Raw genomic sequence first — 16,511 nt, 5'->3', positions numbered from 1 at the left:
TATATGGTACATATATATTAATGCATATATTAATATTTATCACTTTTCAGATTCTTTTCACCTATAGCCTATTAGAAAATATTGAGTATAATTCCCTGTGCTATACAGTGGATGCTTGCTGGTTATTTATTTTATATAAAATAGAGCAACTTCACTTTCACTTTTCACTTTCATGCATTGGAGAAGGAAATGGCAACCCACTCCAGTGTTCTTGCCTGGAGAATCCCAGGGATGGGGGAACCCGGTGGGCTGCCGTCTATGGGGTCACACAGAGTTGGACACGACTGAAGCGACTTAGCAGCAGTAGCATCAGTGTGTATATGTTATTCCCAACCTCATAATGTATCTGTCACAACACCCCACTTTCCTGTTTGGTAATCATATCTTTTAAGGAACTGTCTTGTTGGTGGTAAGAGAATGCTGCTCTTCATGGCTGAGCAGTTATTTCTGCCAGTGGAGAGATCTGGTCCAGGCATAATGCAGGTACAATGCTCAGTAGAGGGGAGTGTGGACACTAAAGGCAGATACAGGGTTTGTTTGTTTTTTTTCTTTTTTTTTAATTTAAATTTATTTATTTTAATTGGAGGCTAATTACTTTACAATATTGTATTGGTTTTGCCGTATATCAACATGAATCCGCCACAGGTGTACATGTGTTCCCCATTCTGTTTTTATGCTTAAATTTTTGTCTTGCCATAAAATATGAATTGTATTTTGCAGCCTTTTACTAACGTTAGGACTCAAACTTGTTTTTGTTTTTTTTTTTTCCTTAATAATATGAGAACCACCTCATTGAAATGTAAAAATCAGGGGAGATCTCACCCCATCTTCCACTTCTGTTTTTGTTGGCTGGCTCCATGCTCCAAGTTACAAAAATACCTCCTGTCTTCAAGATCTGAGAAATGTGTTTTTCCTCTGGATGAAGCTTCTTAGCTAATACAGATGGTCTCCCCAAACAGGTGAAGTTGGAATGCACTATGTGTGAGCAGTTGTGTTGTCCGTACATCTGACAAGGACAGGTTATTATCTTGAGAAGGTGTGTGTAATGGGATGTATCTGCTTGAATCTACAAAGACTGAGCTTTCTCTCTGTCTTCACTATGTCTTGGTGAATTGTCTATGATGCTCATCACATTCTGATTTTAATACTTTGTGGAGCCTCAGGAGGACAACCACAAACTATGTCATAATGGCCTATTTGATTACTTTGAATTGAAATTACTTGAGAAACAGTCCATGTAAGATACACCCGGACCCTACTCAGTCCCTCCGAAGGTGCCCTCCCAGCATCTGGAGGTAGAAGGACACCCTTATTGCCAGAAAATAAGGAATTCAGGACCTAGAAACCTGTATTAACAAACCTGGCCGCTTCTTTAATTTACTGTCTCAAGCCCAACCTCTGTTTAGATTCCTTGCTAATTAAGCACCTAAAGCCTAAATTTTTTCACTCTGTCAGTTGCTTACACATTTATTGTTTCTTTGTCTAAAAGTATAAAAACTTCTTGCTTTGGTCACTGTTTAGGTCTCATTTTAATGATACCTTTGTGCACAGAAATTAAACTTTTTTTTTTCTTTTCTTCTGTTAATTTGTCTTGCATAAATTTTATTTTCAGTCTATCTGCAAGAACCCAAAATCAGTGGAGGGGGAAATTTCCCCTCCCAACAGTTTGTTCAGTAATAAAAGTTTGTCTTTCTTTACTACCTATGTGGAAAGAATTTCTGGGTTGGACAAAATTTTTGTCTTTAATTACATTTCAAAAATAAATTCAATCTCTTACTTTTAATTGTGTCATTCTATTTGTTAATATATAATAAGGCTAGGTAGTGAAAACATAATATTTGGCTCCCATAATAGACCATCATTTGGCTTGACTTCCTGAGAACAGGAATGAAATCCAGATTAACTGAAGTAACTAAATGGATCTCCTATTATCAAATTAATCACACAGAGGTTAATAATCTCTGTTCAAAGTAAACTTGAGAGCCAGTTTACTGGATAATTGTACTGACCTGAGATTGAGAGAACCTGATCTTTTGCAAACTTATAGGAGCTGCTTGTTTCAGTTTCTTTCACGATTTGACCAGCCACATTTTCTTTAATGTAAATGATGAAAATTCAGGAAGGTGAAAAAATAAAGAAAATTTTATTTAGAACAGAGATAATGAAGGATTGGGGCTCCCCTTGTAGCTCAGTCAGTAAAGAATCTGCCTGCAGTGCAGGAAACCTGGGTTCAATCTCTGGGTCTGGAAGATCCTCTGGAGAAGGAAATGGCAACTCACTCCAGTATTCTTGCCTGGAAAATCTCATGGACAGAAGAGCCTGGTGGGCTGCAGTCCATGGGGTCGCAAAGAGTCAGGCACGACTGGGCAACTAACATTTACTTACTTAATGAAGAATATTGAAGATTAGAAGGTAAAATCAACTTGGATATGATAAGGAGACACATTCCATTTAGGTTAGAACCTTTCCTTTTAATGCATAAAGACATTAGATTGCTTTAAGTTGCCATAAATTTACATAATAGCATTCCCATGGTATCCTTTTTTCTAGATGCTCCAAATAATTGTTTAAGAAATCTTGTTATTTAATATCATCCTTTGATGTGATCTTCCTTAGGGATGTGTAACATTTGGTAATTTGTGATCTTCAAATCACAAAGACAGATGTATTGTTAAAGTGTTAATCTCCAGATATCAAAGGAAAAGACAAGTACCTTGACTTGATTTCAGTCTAAATCTTTCTTGATGTCCCTGTGGTTATATGGGTTTCCATGGCAATGGAAGTATTTGTAGGAGTGAAGACATAAAATATGTGATTTGGGATCACAAAATCTTTGTAAAATGTCTTCCTTAAATTTATTCTTTTTTCTTCTTTCTCCATTTGGCTTGTAGAAGGAAGAAGAGTACATAGCTCAACTCTAATTGTATTGTTGACAACATATAGCCAATAAAATCCACCTCAGCTTCATTAATCAAAAGTGAAGTTCAGTGCTTTTGATTTGCTGCTGCTGCTGCTGCTAAGTCGCTTCAGTCATGTCCGACTCTGTGCCACCCCATAGACGGCAGCCCACCAGGCTCCCCCATCCCTGGGATTCTCCAGGCAAGAATTCTGGAGTAGGTTGCCATTTCCCCCTCCATGCATGAAAGTGAAAAGTGAGAGTGAAGTCGCTCAGTCGTGTCCGACTTGTAGCCCTACTTAATATAATCATAGAGCAGAATGGCTGGGACAGGAATTCAAGATTCTACATGAGTGTAGTACTGCATAATATATTGGAAAAAAAATGAATTTGGAGAAACTTAGATCCTCTGTTTACTTTTAACATTTGGTGAACTTGAAATCATTGGTAACTACACTAAGGTTCAGTATCTCATCAGCAAAATGGAGATAATATCTTGCTTTTTATGTTTTTGTAAAAATCAAACAATAAGTACCATGCATATCACACAGGAGATGCCTGTTTGTGTGAGTGTGTGTGCTCTGTCGCTCAGTTGTGTCCACTCTTTGCAACCCCAGAGACTGCAGCCCGCCAGGCTCCTCTAGCCATGGAATCTTCCAAACAAAAATACTGGAGTGGTTGACATTTCCTCCTCCAGGGGGTCTTCCTGACCCAGGAATCAAACACATGTCTCTTGGACCTCAAGAATTGGAAGCAGATTCTTTACCACTGTGCCACCTGTGAAGACCAATAGATACCTAACAAATTCAATTAATATATTACCTATCAAAAATTTATGTTATCTCAAGACTCACAGTGGAAAATAAATTACCAATTGAGAAAACCTATTGACTAATAGCAAACTAATGGCTCTAAGAGTTAGCGATATTCACTAAATGTAATCTGTGAATTGAATTTTATTTTGTTAATCTACACATCAAGCTATGTATTTTATATGTGTTTCTTTATGACCCCATAGCCCACCAGGTTCCTCTGTCCATGGGATTCTCCGGGCAAGAATACTGGAGTAGGTTGCCATGCCCTCCTCCATGGGATCTTCCCAACCCTGCATTGGCAGCTAGGTTCTTTACCACTGGCACCATTGGGAAACACTGTAAGCACTCAGTAATAACTTAGTTTTGATTGTTTGGTTGTTTGATATTCGTTATGCAAAGTGATTACTGTGAGCAGTATTTGCATTTACAAAAGTAGATAAATATATAAAATTCTGGATAAAACATTACTTCTATTAACATTTAATTTTTCAAGCACTTTGTAAATAAATGTTTACAAAAATTTTGGTTAGATTTCCTGCACAATACATAAAAATATATATAATGCATATAACCAAAACAATTTGAAATCTTCAAATATTTTAAAACTCACTCACCTAGAGCCAGACATCCTGGACTCTGAAGTCAAGTGGGCCTTAGGAAGCATCATTGCAAACAAAGCTAGTGGAGGTGATGGAATTCCAGTTGAGCTATTTCAAATCCTAAAAGATGATGCTGTGAAAGTGCTGCACTCATTATGTCAGCAAATTTGGAAAACACAGCAGTGGCCACAGGACTGGAAAAGGTCAGTTTTCATTCTAATCCCAAAGAAAGACAATGACAAAGAATGTTCAAACTACCTCACAATTGCACTCATCTCACACTCTAGCAAAGTAATTCTCAAAATTCTCCAAGCCAGGCTTCAGCAATACATGAACCTTGAACTTCAAGATGTTCAAGCTGGTTTTAGAAAAAGCAGAGGAAACAGATCAAATTCCCAACATCTGCTGGATCATTGAAAAAGCAAGAGAGTTCCAGAAAAACATCTATTTCTGCTTTATTGACTATGTCAAAGCCTTTGACTGTGTGGATCACAATAAACTGTGGAAAATTCTGAAAGAGGTTGGAATACAATACCATCTGACCTGCCTCTTGAGAAATCTGTATGCAGGTCAGGAAGCAACAGTTAGAACTGGACATGGAACAACTGACTGGTTCCAAATAAGAAAAGGAGTACATCAAGGCTGTATATTGTCACCCTGCTTATTTAACTTATATGCATCGTACATCATGAGAAATGCTGGGCTGGATGAAACACAAGCTGGAATCAAGATTGCCGGAAGAAATATTAATAACCTCAGATATGCAGAAGACACCTCCTTTATGGCAGAAAGTGAAGAACAACTAAAGAGCCTCTTGAGGAAAGTGAAAGTGGAGAGTGAAAAAGTTGGCTTAAAGCTCAACATTCAGAAAACTGAGATCATGGCAACTGGTCCCATCACTTCATGGCAAATAGATGGGGAAATAGTAGAAACAGTGGCTGACTTTATTTTGGGGGGCTCTAAAATCACTGCAGATGGTGACTGCAGCCATGATATTAAAAGATGCTTACTCCTTGGAAGGAAAGTTATGACCAACCTAGATAGCATATTCAAAAGCAGAGACATTACTTTGCCAACAAAGGTCCATCTAGTTAAGGCTATGGTTCATCCAGTAGTCATGTATGGATGAGAGTTGGACTGTAAAGAAAGCTGAGCACTGAAAAATTGATGCTTTTGAACTGTGGTGTTGGAGGAGACTCTTTAGAGTCCCTTGGACTGCAAGGAGATCCAACCAGTCTATCCTAAAGGAGATCAGTCCTGGGTGTTCATTGGAAGGACTGATGTTGAAGCTGAAATTCCAATACTTTGGCCACCTGATGCAAAGAGCTGACTCATTTGAAAAGACCCTGATGCTTGGAAAGACTGAGGGCAGGAGGAGAAGGGGACAACAGAGGATGAGGTTGTTGGGTGGCATCACCAACTCAATGAACATGAGTTTGGGTGTACTCTGTGAGTTGGTGATGGATAGGGAGGCCTGGCATGCTGCATTCCATGGGGTCGCAAAGAGTCAGACATGACTGAGCCACTGAATTGAACTTTAGGAGTACCTGAAAAATTACTTTTTTCCATTCATTAAGGCAAAGAGAGCATTTCCCTTTCCCTCTTTCCAAGTTTATTTCCTCAGGAACATAGTAAAGCTGAATCCCAAGTCTTTAGCTCTTGAAATACAGAAAAACCTTGCAAATGTTAAGCTCAGTGTATCACTGTCCTGGGGCTTCTTTAACTAAGTACCACAAACTGAGTGGCTTAAAATAAAAGAAATGTATTTTCTCACATTTCTGATAGCTAGACATTGAAAATCAAACTCTCAGTAGGCCCATGCTCTCTTTGAAGGCTCTATGCAAGATTTCTTTTTTGCTTTTTCTTAACTTCTGGTGATGGCCAGCAATCTTTGGCTTTCCTTAGCTTGTAACTGCATCACTTCAATTTATATGTCCATTTTCCTGGTCATCTTTTTTCTCTGAGTGTCTGTATTCATGTGACCCTGTTATAAGGACATCAGCCAGCAGATTTTGGTCCTTCTCAAATCGCATATGACTTCATCTGAACTAATTAAGTTACCAAACCAAAGTTGGGCCCACACTTTACTAAACCGAACTTGCTTATATGCTTCAGTGAAAGCCAATCTACTGACGTAGGGTTTTGGTGAAGCAAAGTGCAATAATGTTTATTGTAAGTTCCAAATAAGGAGACCAGACAGCTCACACTCAAGAAAACCCAGACTCTGATGCATATCAGCAAAGCATTTTTAAAGGCAAGGTGAAGGGTAGGGGATGTCCATGACCATCTTGTTTACTTCTTCCATTTGATGCAGGTTTTAGTATCTGTAAAACAACTCAGTAATGTTCATCAGATACTTGTGTACTTTTAAGGTGGAACCAATGATGCTCTGACCGTCACGTGGCATACTTACTGGTCAAATTGTGACCACTTCTCCAGGCCACACTGTTTTTTTGCTGTTGTTACTAGATGTTCACATTCTTTGAATAGTTGATTCTTGAGCCAAGGTTTTGTGACTCAGAGGAGAGTGGAAGGTAGAGTACATGGTAGTGAGGAGAGTCTATTCCATGAAGGCCCATAGGATTCTGCTTGGTTGCAATCACATCTGTAAAGCTTTAATTTCCAGATAAGGTCACATTCTGAGATTCCGCATGGATGTGAATTTTGGAGAGAGACTGTTTAACCCAATATAGTTTGCTCTCTGTATCCCAAAATTCACCTTTGTCCTACGTGCAAAATACACTTACTTCCTTCAAACATTCCAGAAGCCTTAAACCATTACAGCATTAACTCTAAATACAAATTTCATCTAAATATCATTAACTTAAAAGTTTCAAATCTTTACAAGAACATAAATATTTTAGTACTTCATAATAAACATATGAAACATTTTAAAATTATGTATATATATACACACACATAAATTTATATTTTATGAGGAGGAGCCAAGATGGCGGAGGAGTAGGACAGGGAGAACACTTTCTCCCCCACAAATTCATCAAAAGAGCATTTAAACGTCGAGTAAATTCCACAAAACAACTTCTGAATGCCGGCAGAGGACATCAGGCACCCAGAAAAGTAATCCAACTCTTCGAAAGGAGGTAGGAAAAAATATAAAAGACAAAAAAAGAGACAAAAGAGGGAGGGACGGAGCTCCGTCCCGGGAAGGGAGTCTTAAAAAGAGAGAAGTTTCCAAACACCAGGAAACCTTCTCACTGCCGAATCTGTGCCGAGCTTTGGAAGCACAGAGGGCAACATAACATGAAGAAAAAATAAATAAACAATTAAAACTCGAAGATTGCGAGTCCTACGGTAACTCCCCCAGTGGAGAAGCAGCGCAGACGCCTGCAGGCGCCATTAACAAGCGGGGGCCGGGCAGGGAGGCGCAGCGCGGGCTGCATCGCTTAGAGTAAGAATCTGGCCTGAATACCCTGAGCACTATCTGAGCGAAATAATTTGGGCTAACAAACTAGACTGTGGGATATCTACTACGCGAAAAGCCAGCCCCAACCTAAGACCGTCAGGCCCGCGCACGGAACAAAGAATTGAATAGAGATAGCCGGCTGCAGACCTTCCCCCTCCGGTGATAGGCAGCCAGAGCCGGAAGGGGGCAATCGCAGCCCCAGAGAGACATTATCTATAAAACTGTAAGCAGGCTTCTTTGCTAACTAAAACTTCTTGGGGGTCTGGACGGTTAACATCTGCCTAAGAAGGTGCGCCGGTTTTGCGCCCAGATAACCGAGTGGCGGGGAGGCGATAAGTCGCAGCATTGGCGCTCGCCAAACACCTCATCACTTGTGCTGCTCGGACCTGGGAAGAGCACAATACTCAGGCCCAACTGAGTCTGCGCCTCTGAGGACTATCCGAGTGCCTGAACCTGAGCGGCTTGGACCTGGGAGGTACATGCAACCCAGGGCCAGCCTCGGACTGTTCCTGGCGGAACAACCTAGAGCCCGAGCAGTGTGGGCAGGGAGGCTACACGCGCAGTGAGCGGGGGCAGACCCAGTGTGGCTGAGGCACTGCGAGCGCACGCCAGTGTTATTTGCTTGCAGCATCCCTCCCTCCCTCCCCACAGCGCGACTGAACAAAGAGAAGAAATACAGTTCCACCCATCAGAACACTGACACAAGCTTCCCTAACCAGGAAACCTTGACAAGCCACCTGTACAAACCCACACACAGTGAGGAATAGCCACAATAAAGAGAACTCCACAAACTGCCAGAATACAGAAAGGACACCCCATACTCAGCAATTTAAACAAGATGAAGAGACAGAGGAATAGCCAGCAGATAAAGGAACAGGATAAATGCCCACCAAACCAAACAAAAGAGGAAGAGATAGGGAATCTACCTGATAAAGAATTCCGAATAATGATAGTGAAATTGATCCAAAATCTAGAAATTAAAATGGAATCACAGATAAATAGCTTGGAGACAAGGATTGAGAAGATGCAAGAAAGGTTTAACAAGGACCTAGAAGAAATAAAAAAGAGTCAATATACAATGAATAATGCAATAAATGAAATTAAAAACACTCTGGAGGCAACAAATAGTAGAATAACAGAGGCAGAAGATAGGATTAGTGAATTAGAAGATAGAATGGTAGAAATAAATGAATCAGAGAGAATAAAAGAAAAACGAATTAAAAGAAATGAGGACAATCTCAGAGACCTCCAGGATAATATTAAACGCTACTACATTCGAATCATAGGGGTCCCAGAAGAAGAAGACAAAAAGAAAGACCATGAGAAAATACTTGAGGAGATAATAGTTGAAAACTTCCCTAAACTGGGGAAGGAAATAATCACCCAAGTCCAAGAAACCCAGAGAATCCCAAACAGGATAAACCCAAGGCGAAACACCCCAAGACACATATTACTCAAATTAACAAAGATCAAACACAAAGAACAAATATTAAAAGCAGCAAGGGAAAAACAACAAATAACACACAAGGGAATTCCCATAAGGATAACGGCTGATCTTTCAATAGAAACTCTTCAAGCCAGGAGGGAATGGCAAGACATACTTAAAATGATGAAAGAAAATAACCTACAGCCCAGATTATTGTACCCAGCAAGGATTTCATTCAAGTATGAAGGAGAAATCAAAAGCTTCTCAGATAAGCAAAAGCTGAGAGAATTCTGCACCACTAAACCAGCTCTACAACAAATACTAAAGGATATTCTCTAGACAGGAAACACAAAAATGGTGTATAAATTCGAACCCCAAACAATAAAGTAAATGGCAACGGGATCATACTTATCAGTAATTACCTTAAACGTAAATGGGTTGAATGCCCCAACCAAAAGACAAAGACTGGCTGAATGGATACAAAAACAAGACCCCTACATATGTTGTCTACAGGAGACCCACCTCAAAACAGGGGACACATACAGACTGAAAGTGAAGGGCTGGAAAAAGATTTTCCATGCAAATAGGGACCAAAAGAAAGCAGGAGTAGCAATACTCATATCAGATAAAATAGACTTTAAAACAAAGGCTGTGAAAAGAGACAAAGAAGGTCACTACATAATGATCAAAGGATCAATCCAAGAAGAAGATATAACAATCATAAATATATATGCACCCAACACGGGAGCACCGCAGTATGTAAGACAAATGCTAACAAGTATGAAAGGAGAAATTAACAATAACACAATAATAGTGGGAGACTTTAATACCCCACTCACACCTATGGATAGATCAACTAAACAGAAAATTAACAAGGAAATACAAACTTTAAACGATACAATAGACCAGTTAGACCTAATTGATATCTATAGGACATTTCATCCCAAAACAATGAATTTCACCTTTTTCTCAAGCGCACATGGAACCTTCTCCAGGATAGATCACATCCTGGGCCATAAAGCTAGCCTTGGTAAATTCAAAAAAATAGAAATCATTCCAAGCATCTTTTCTGACCACAATGCAGTAAGATTAGATCTCAATTACAGGAGAAAAACGATTAAAAATTCCAACATATGGAGGCTGAACAACACGCTGCTGAATAACCAACAAATCACAGAAGAAATCAAAAAAGAAATCAAAATTTGCATAGAAACGAATGAAAATGAAAACACAACAACCCAAAACTTGTGGGACACAGTAAAAGCAGTCCTAAGGGGAAAGTTCATAGCAATACAGGCACACCTCAAGAAACAAGAAAAAAGTCAAATAAATAACCTAACTCTACACCTCAAACAACTAGAAAAGGAAGAAATGAAGAACCCCAGGGTTAGTAGAAGGAAAGAAATCTTAAAAATTAGAGCAGAAATAAATGCAAAAGAAACAAAAGAGACCATAGCAAAAATCAACAAAGCCAAAAGCTGGTTCTTTGAAAGGATAAATAAAATTGACAAACCATTAGCCAGACTCATCAAGAAACAAAGGGAGAAAAATCAAATCAATAAAATTAGAAATGACAGTGGAGAGATCACAACAGACAATATAGAAATGCAAAGGATCATAAGAGACTATTATCAACAATTATATGCCAATAAAATGGACAACGAGGAAGAAATGGACAAATTCTTAGAAAAGTACAACTTTCCAAAACTCGACCAGGAAGAAATAGAAAACCTTAACAGACCCATCACAAGCATGGAAATTGAAACTGTAATCAAAAATCTTCCAGCAAACAAAAGCCCAGGTCCAGACGGCTTCACAGCTGAATTCTACCAAAAATTTAGAGAAGAGCTAACACCTATCCTGCTCAAACTCTTCCAGAAAATTGCAGAGGAAGGTAAACTTCCAAACTCATTCTATGAGGCCACCATCACCCTAATACCAAAACCTGACAAAGATGCCACAAAAAAAGAAAACTATAGGCCAATATCACTGATGAACATAGATGCAAAAATCCTAAACAAAATTCTAGCAATCAGAATCCAACAACACATTAAAAAGATCATACACCATGACCAAGTGGGCTTTATCCCAGGGATGCAAGGATTCTTCAATATCCGCAAATCAATCAATGTAATACACCACATTAACAAATTGAAAAACAAAAACCATATGATTATCTCAATAGATGCAGAGAAAGCCTTTGACAAAATTCAACACCCATTTATGATAAAAACTCTCCAGAAAGCAGGAATAGAAGGAACATACCTCAACATAATAAAAGCTATATATGACAAACCCACAGCAAACATTATCCTTAATGGTGAAAAATTGAAAGCATTTCCTCTAAAGTCAGGAACAAAACAAGGGTGCCCACTTTCACCATTACTATTCAACATAGTTTTGGAAGTTTTGGCTACAGCAATCAGAGCAGAAAAAGAAATAAAAGGAATCCAAATTGGAAAAGAAGAAGTAAAACTCTCACTATTTGCAGATGACATGATCCTCTACATAGAAAACCCTAAAGACTCCACCAGAAAATTACTAGAACTAATCAATGATTATAGTAAAGTTGCAGGATATAAAATCAACACACAGAAATCCCTTGCATTCCTATACACTAATAATGAGAAAACAGAAAGAGAAATCAAGGAAACAATTCCATTCACCATTGCAACGAAGAGAATAAAATACTTAGGAATATATCTACCTAAAGAAACTAAAGACCTATATATAGAAAACTATAAAACACTGGTGAAAGAAATCAAAGAGGACACTAATAGATGGAGAAATATACCATGTTCATGGATTGGAAGAATCAATATAGTGAAAATGAGTATACTACCCAAAGCAATTTATAGATTCAATGCAATCCCTATCAAGCTACCAACAGTATTCTTCACAGAGCTAGAACAAATAATTTCACAATTTGTATGGAAATACAAAAAACCTCGAATAGCCAAAGCGATCTTGAGAAAGAAAAATGGAACTGGAGGAATCAACCTACCTGACTTCAGGCTCTACTACAAAGCCACAGTTATCAAGACAGTATGGTACTGGCACAAAGACAGGAATATAGATCAATGGAACAAAATAGAAAGCCCAGAGATAAATCCACGCACATATGGACACCTTATCTTTGACAAAGGAGGCAAGAATATACAATGGATTAAAGACAATCTCTTTAACAAGTGGTGCTGGGAAATCTGGTCAACCACTTGTAAAAGAATGAAACTAGAACACTTTCTAACACCATATACAAAAATAAACTCAAAATGGATTAAAGATCTCAATATAAGACCAGAAACTATAAAACTCCTAGAGGAGAACATAGGCAAAACACTCTCTGACATACATCACAGCAGGATCCTCTATGACCCACCTCCCAGAATATTGGAAATAAAAGCAAAAATAAACAAATGGGACCTAATTAAACTTAAAAGCTTCTGCACATCAAAGGAAACTATTAGCAAGGTGAAAAGACAGCCTTCAGAATGGGAGAAAATAATAGCAAATGAAGCAACCGACAAACAACTAATCTCAAAAATATACAAGCAACTCCTACAGCTCAACTCCAGAAAAATAAATGACCCAATCAAAAAATGGGCCAAAGATCTAAATAGACATTTCTCCAAAGAAGACATACAGATGGCTAACAAACACTTGAAAAGATGTTCAACATCACTCTTTATCAGAGAAATGCAAATCAAAACCACTATGAGGTACCATTTCACACCAGTCAGAATGGCTGCGATCCAAAAGTCTACAAATAATAAATGCTGGAGAGGGTGTGGAGAAAAGGGAACCCTCTTGCACTGTTGGTGGGAATGCAAATTAGTACAGCCACTATGGAGAACAGTGTGGAGATTCCTTAAAAAACTGGAAATAGAACTGCCTTATGATCCAGCAATCCCACTTCTGGGCATACACACTGAGGAAACCAGAAGGGAAAGAGACACGTGTACCCCAATGTTCATCGCAGCACTGTTTATAATAGCTAGGACATGGAAGCAACCTAGATGTCCATCAGCAGATGAATGGATAAGAAAGCTGTGGTACATATACACAATGGAGTATTACTCAGCCATTAAAAAGAATACATTTGAATCAGTTCTAATGAGGTGGATGAAACTGGAGACTATTATACAGAGTGAAGTAAGCCAGAAGGAAAAACATAAATACAGTATACTAACGCATGTATATGGAATTTAGAAAGATGGTAACGATAACCCTGTGTACGAGACAGCAAAAGAGACACTGATGTATAGAACAGTCTTATGGACTCTGTGGGAGAGGGTGGGAAGATTTGGGAGAATGTCACTGAAACATGTGAAATGTCATGTATGAAACGAGATGCCAGTCCAGGTTCAGTGCACGATGCTGGATGCTTGGGGCTGGTGCGCTGGGAAGGCCCAGGGGGATGGTATGGGGAGGTTGGGAGGGAGGAGGGTTCAGGATGGGGAGCATGTGATTTTTTTTTAAAAATAAAAAAAAAAAAATAAATTTATATTTTATTTATGGCTAAATAAAATACATATTGGCTCTTTTCATTTTCATGAAAACTTAGGATTACCTTGTCTATTTACACAAATACATGCATTCACACTACTGTTGGTATTTTAGTTGAGATTTCCTTGAATTTGTAGAGTAATTCCAATTCATTAATGTATAATAATTAAGCAAAATAACATGAAAAACACTAACACCTTAAGTAATAATCTTTTTAGTACATATACCAATTTTATATTGCTGACATCATTTATCTTAATAGTCAATAAAATTGGCATTTTTAGCCCTTCTGCTAACTGATCTTCACCAATCCTTACATTTTCAATAATTACACCATCATTTCCATATCATTAGCTGTCAAACATATTATTTTTAAAGCTTGATTCTCAGTATACATTGTCTTTGTGAAATATTTATATTTCTTTACATTCTAAATCTAGGCTTTTTATAACTTGGGCTTTTTTCTAGTGTTCAGGTTTTATTCTAATTCTCATATTTGTTGAACTCAATGCTTCATTTTTTTTTTAGAAAACAAACTGACACATATTGTATACTCTTATTTTTATGTTTAGGAAGACATATGATGCTTTTTACCTTGAAGAAAAATAGTTGGATAGAATATACTTTTTTTGTATAGATGTATGAAATATTCATAGAATAGCAATTGCTATTCTTCCTCTATGTGTATTTTTATAATTTTCTAAAATTAGAATATAATTCTTTTTCAGAAGATTGGTGGTAGTCAATTCTAATTTCTATCCATTTATCTACATTTGACTTTTTAAAATTATTCTGTATATAACTATTATATTAATACTGTGTGAATCCTTTCTCTAAAGTTTCAGTATATGTGTGGAAAGCATGAAGAATTAAAGTTTTACTTTCCCAAACATTTAAATAAATGTAACAGTTTTCATGAGTGGCCTAAATTTCAAGGAATTGTTCATTCACAAATAATTTAATATCATCTCAGAAACAGTTGTAATTCAGTGAGCTTGGTTGTACTATCAGTTCACTGCTTACTAAGGCAATATAAACTGACATTTTAAAGTAATAGTAATACACCTGGCTCGAAGGAACAGTTTTATTGCATGCTAGCAGAAAAAATGTATGCCCTTACCAATAAAAGGAAATTATTCTTAACCTACTAAACCAATATGATGTGATATTCAATTAATTATTCTGATTCTTATTGGGTGGCACATCTAATGTGGTAACATGTGATGCATCATTTTAAAATTGTATATAATATGATAAACATTACATAATTTAAAATATATTTTATCATGTATATTATATATTTTATATACATATGTGTGTATATATATATATATATTCTAGTTTAAATAAACTGAATACAACTTTATAAAAAAGTCTCTTAAGACAGCATCATCACAACTGAGGTGAATTTGTACTGAATGGAGGTATGCTGAGAATGGCTGAGTGTCTTTTAAGCAGCAAATAGCCAAGACAGAACTTGACACATTGATGATCAAGTATCATGAAAATGTAGCGGCATTTAAAAATGGAGTAGTGGCCTTAAAGTAGTGGAAATGGGACTTAAATAAATTAAAAAAAAATTTGCATAGCAAAGGAAATAAACAGGATTAAAACACAAATCTCAGAATGAGAGAAAATAATTGCCAATTATACAACCAAAAAAGGATTCATCTCCAGAATATATAAGCAGCTCATACAGCTCAACATGAGGAAAACATACAACCCAATCAAAAAATGGGCAGAAGGCCCAAACAAAGATTTCTCAAAGAAGACATACAGATGGCCAATAAACACATGAAAATATTCTCAATATCACTCATTATTAGAGAAATGAAAATCAAAATTACAATGAGGTTATCACCTCACACCAGGCAGAATGACCATCATCAAAAAATCCGTAAACAATAAATGGTGGAGAGTGCAGAAAAAAGGGAATCCTCTCGCACTACTGGTGGGAATGTGAGTTGATACAGCCCCTATGGGGGACACTATGGAAACTCCTTAAAAAAACGAGGAAAGAACTACCAGCAATCCCACTACTGGCCATATGCCCTGTTCAGTTCAGTTCATTTCAGTCGCTCAGTCATGTCCGACTCCTTGTGACCCCATGAAACACAGCATGCCAGGCCTCCCTGTCCATCACCAACTCCAAGAGGTCACTCAAACTCATGTCCATCAAGTCCGTGATGCCATCCAACAATCTTATCCTCTGTTGTCCCTTCTTCTCCTGCCCCCAATCCCTCCCAGCATAAGAGTCTTTTCCAATGAGTCAACTCATCGTATGAGGTGGCCAAAGTATTGGAGTTTCAGCTTTAGCATCAGTCCTTCCAATGAATATTCAAGACTGATCTCCTTTTGGATGGACTGGTTGGATCTCCTTGCAGTCCAAGGGACGCTCAAGAGTCTTCTCCAGTTCAAAAGCATCAATTCTTTGGCGCTAAGCTGTCTTCACAGTCCAACTCTCACATCCGTACATGACCACTGGAAAAACCATAGCCTTGACTAGACGGACCTTTGTTGACAAAGTAATGTCTCTGCTTTTGAATATGCTATCTAGGTTGGTCATAACTTTCCTTCCAAGGATTAAGCATCTTTTAATTTCATGGCTGCAGTCACCATCTACAGTGATTTTGGAGCCCAAAAAATAAAGTCAGCCACTGTTTGCACTGTTTCCCCATCTATTTCCCATGAAATGATGGCACCAGATGCCATGATCTTGGTTTTCTGAATGTTGCGCTTAAGCCAACTTTTTCACTCTCCTCTTTCACTTTCATCCAGAGGCTTTTTAGTTCTAACTATTGTTTCCTGACCTGCTTACAGATTTCTCAAGAGGCAGATCAGGTGG

Source organism: Bos grunniens, chromosome 12 (assembly GCF_055505025.1).
Source record: "Bos grunniens cultivar Pamir isolate PY7600 chromosome 12, Bosgru_T2T1.0, whole genome shotgun sequence".
Lineage (NCBI taxonomy): Eukaryota > Metazoa > Chordata > Mammalia > Artiodactyla > Bovidae > Bos > Bos grunniens.
The sequence above is the reverse complement of the archived record's forward strand: the minus strand, read 5'-3'. Positions refer to the sequence as shown.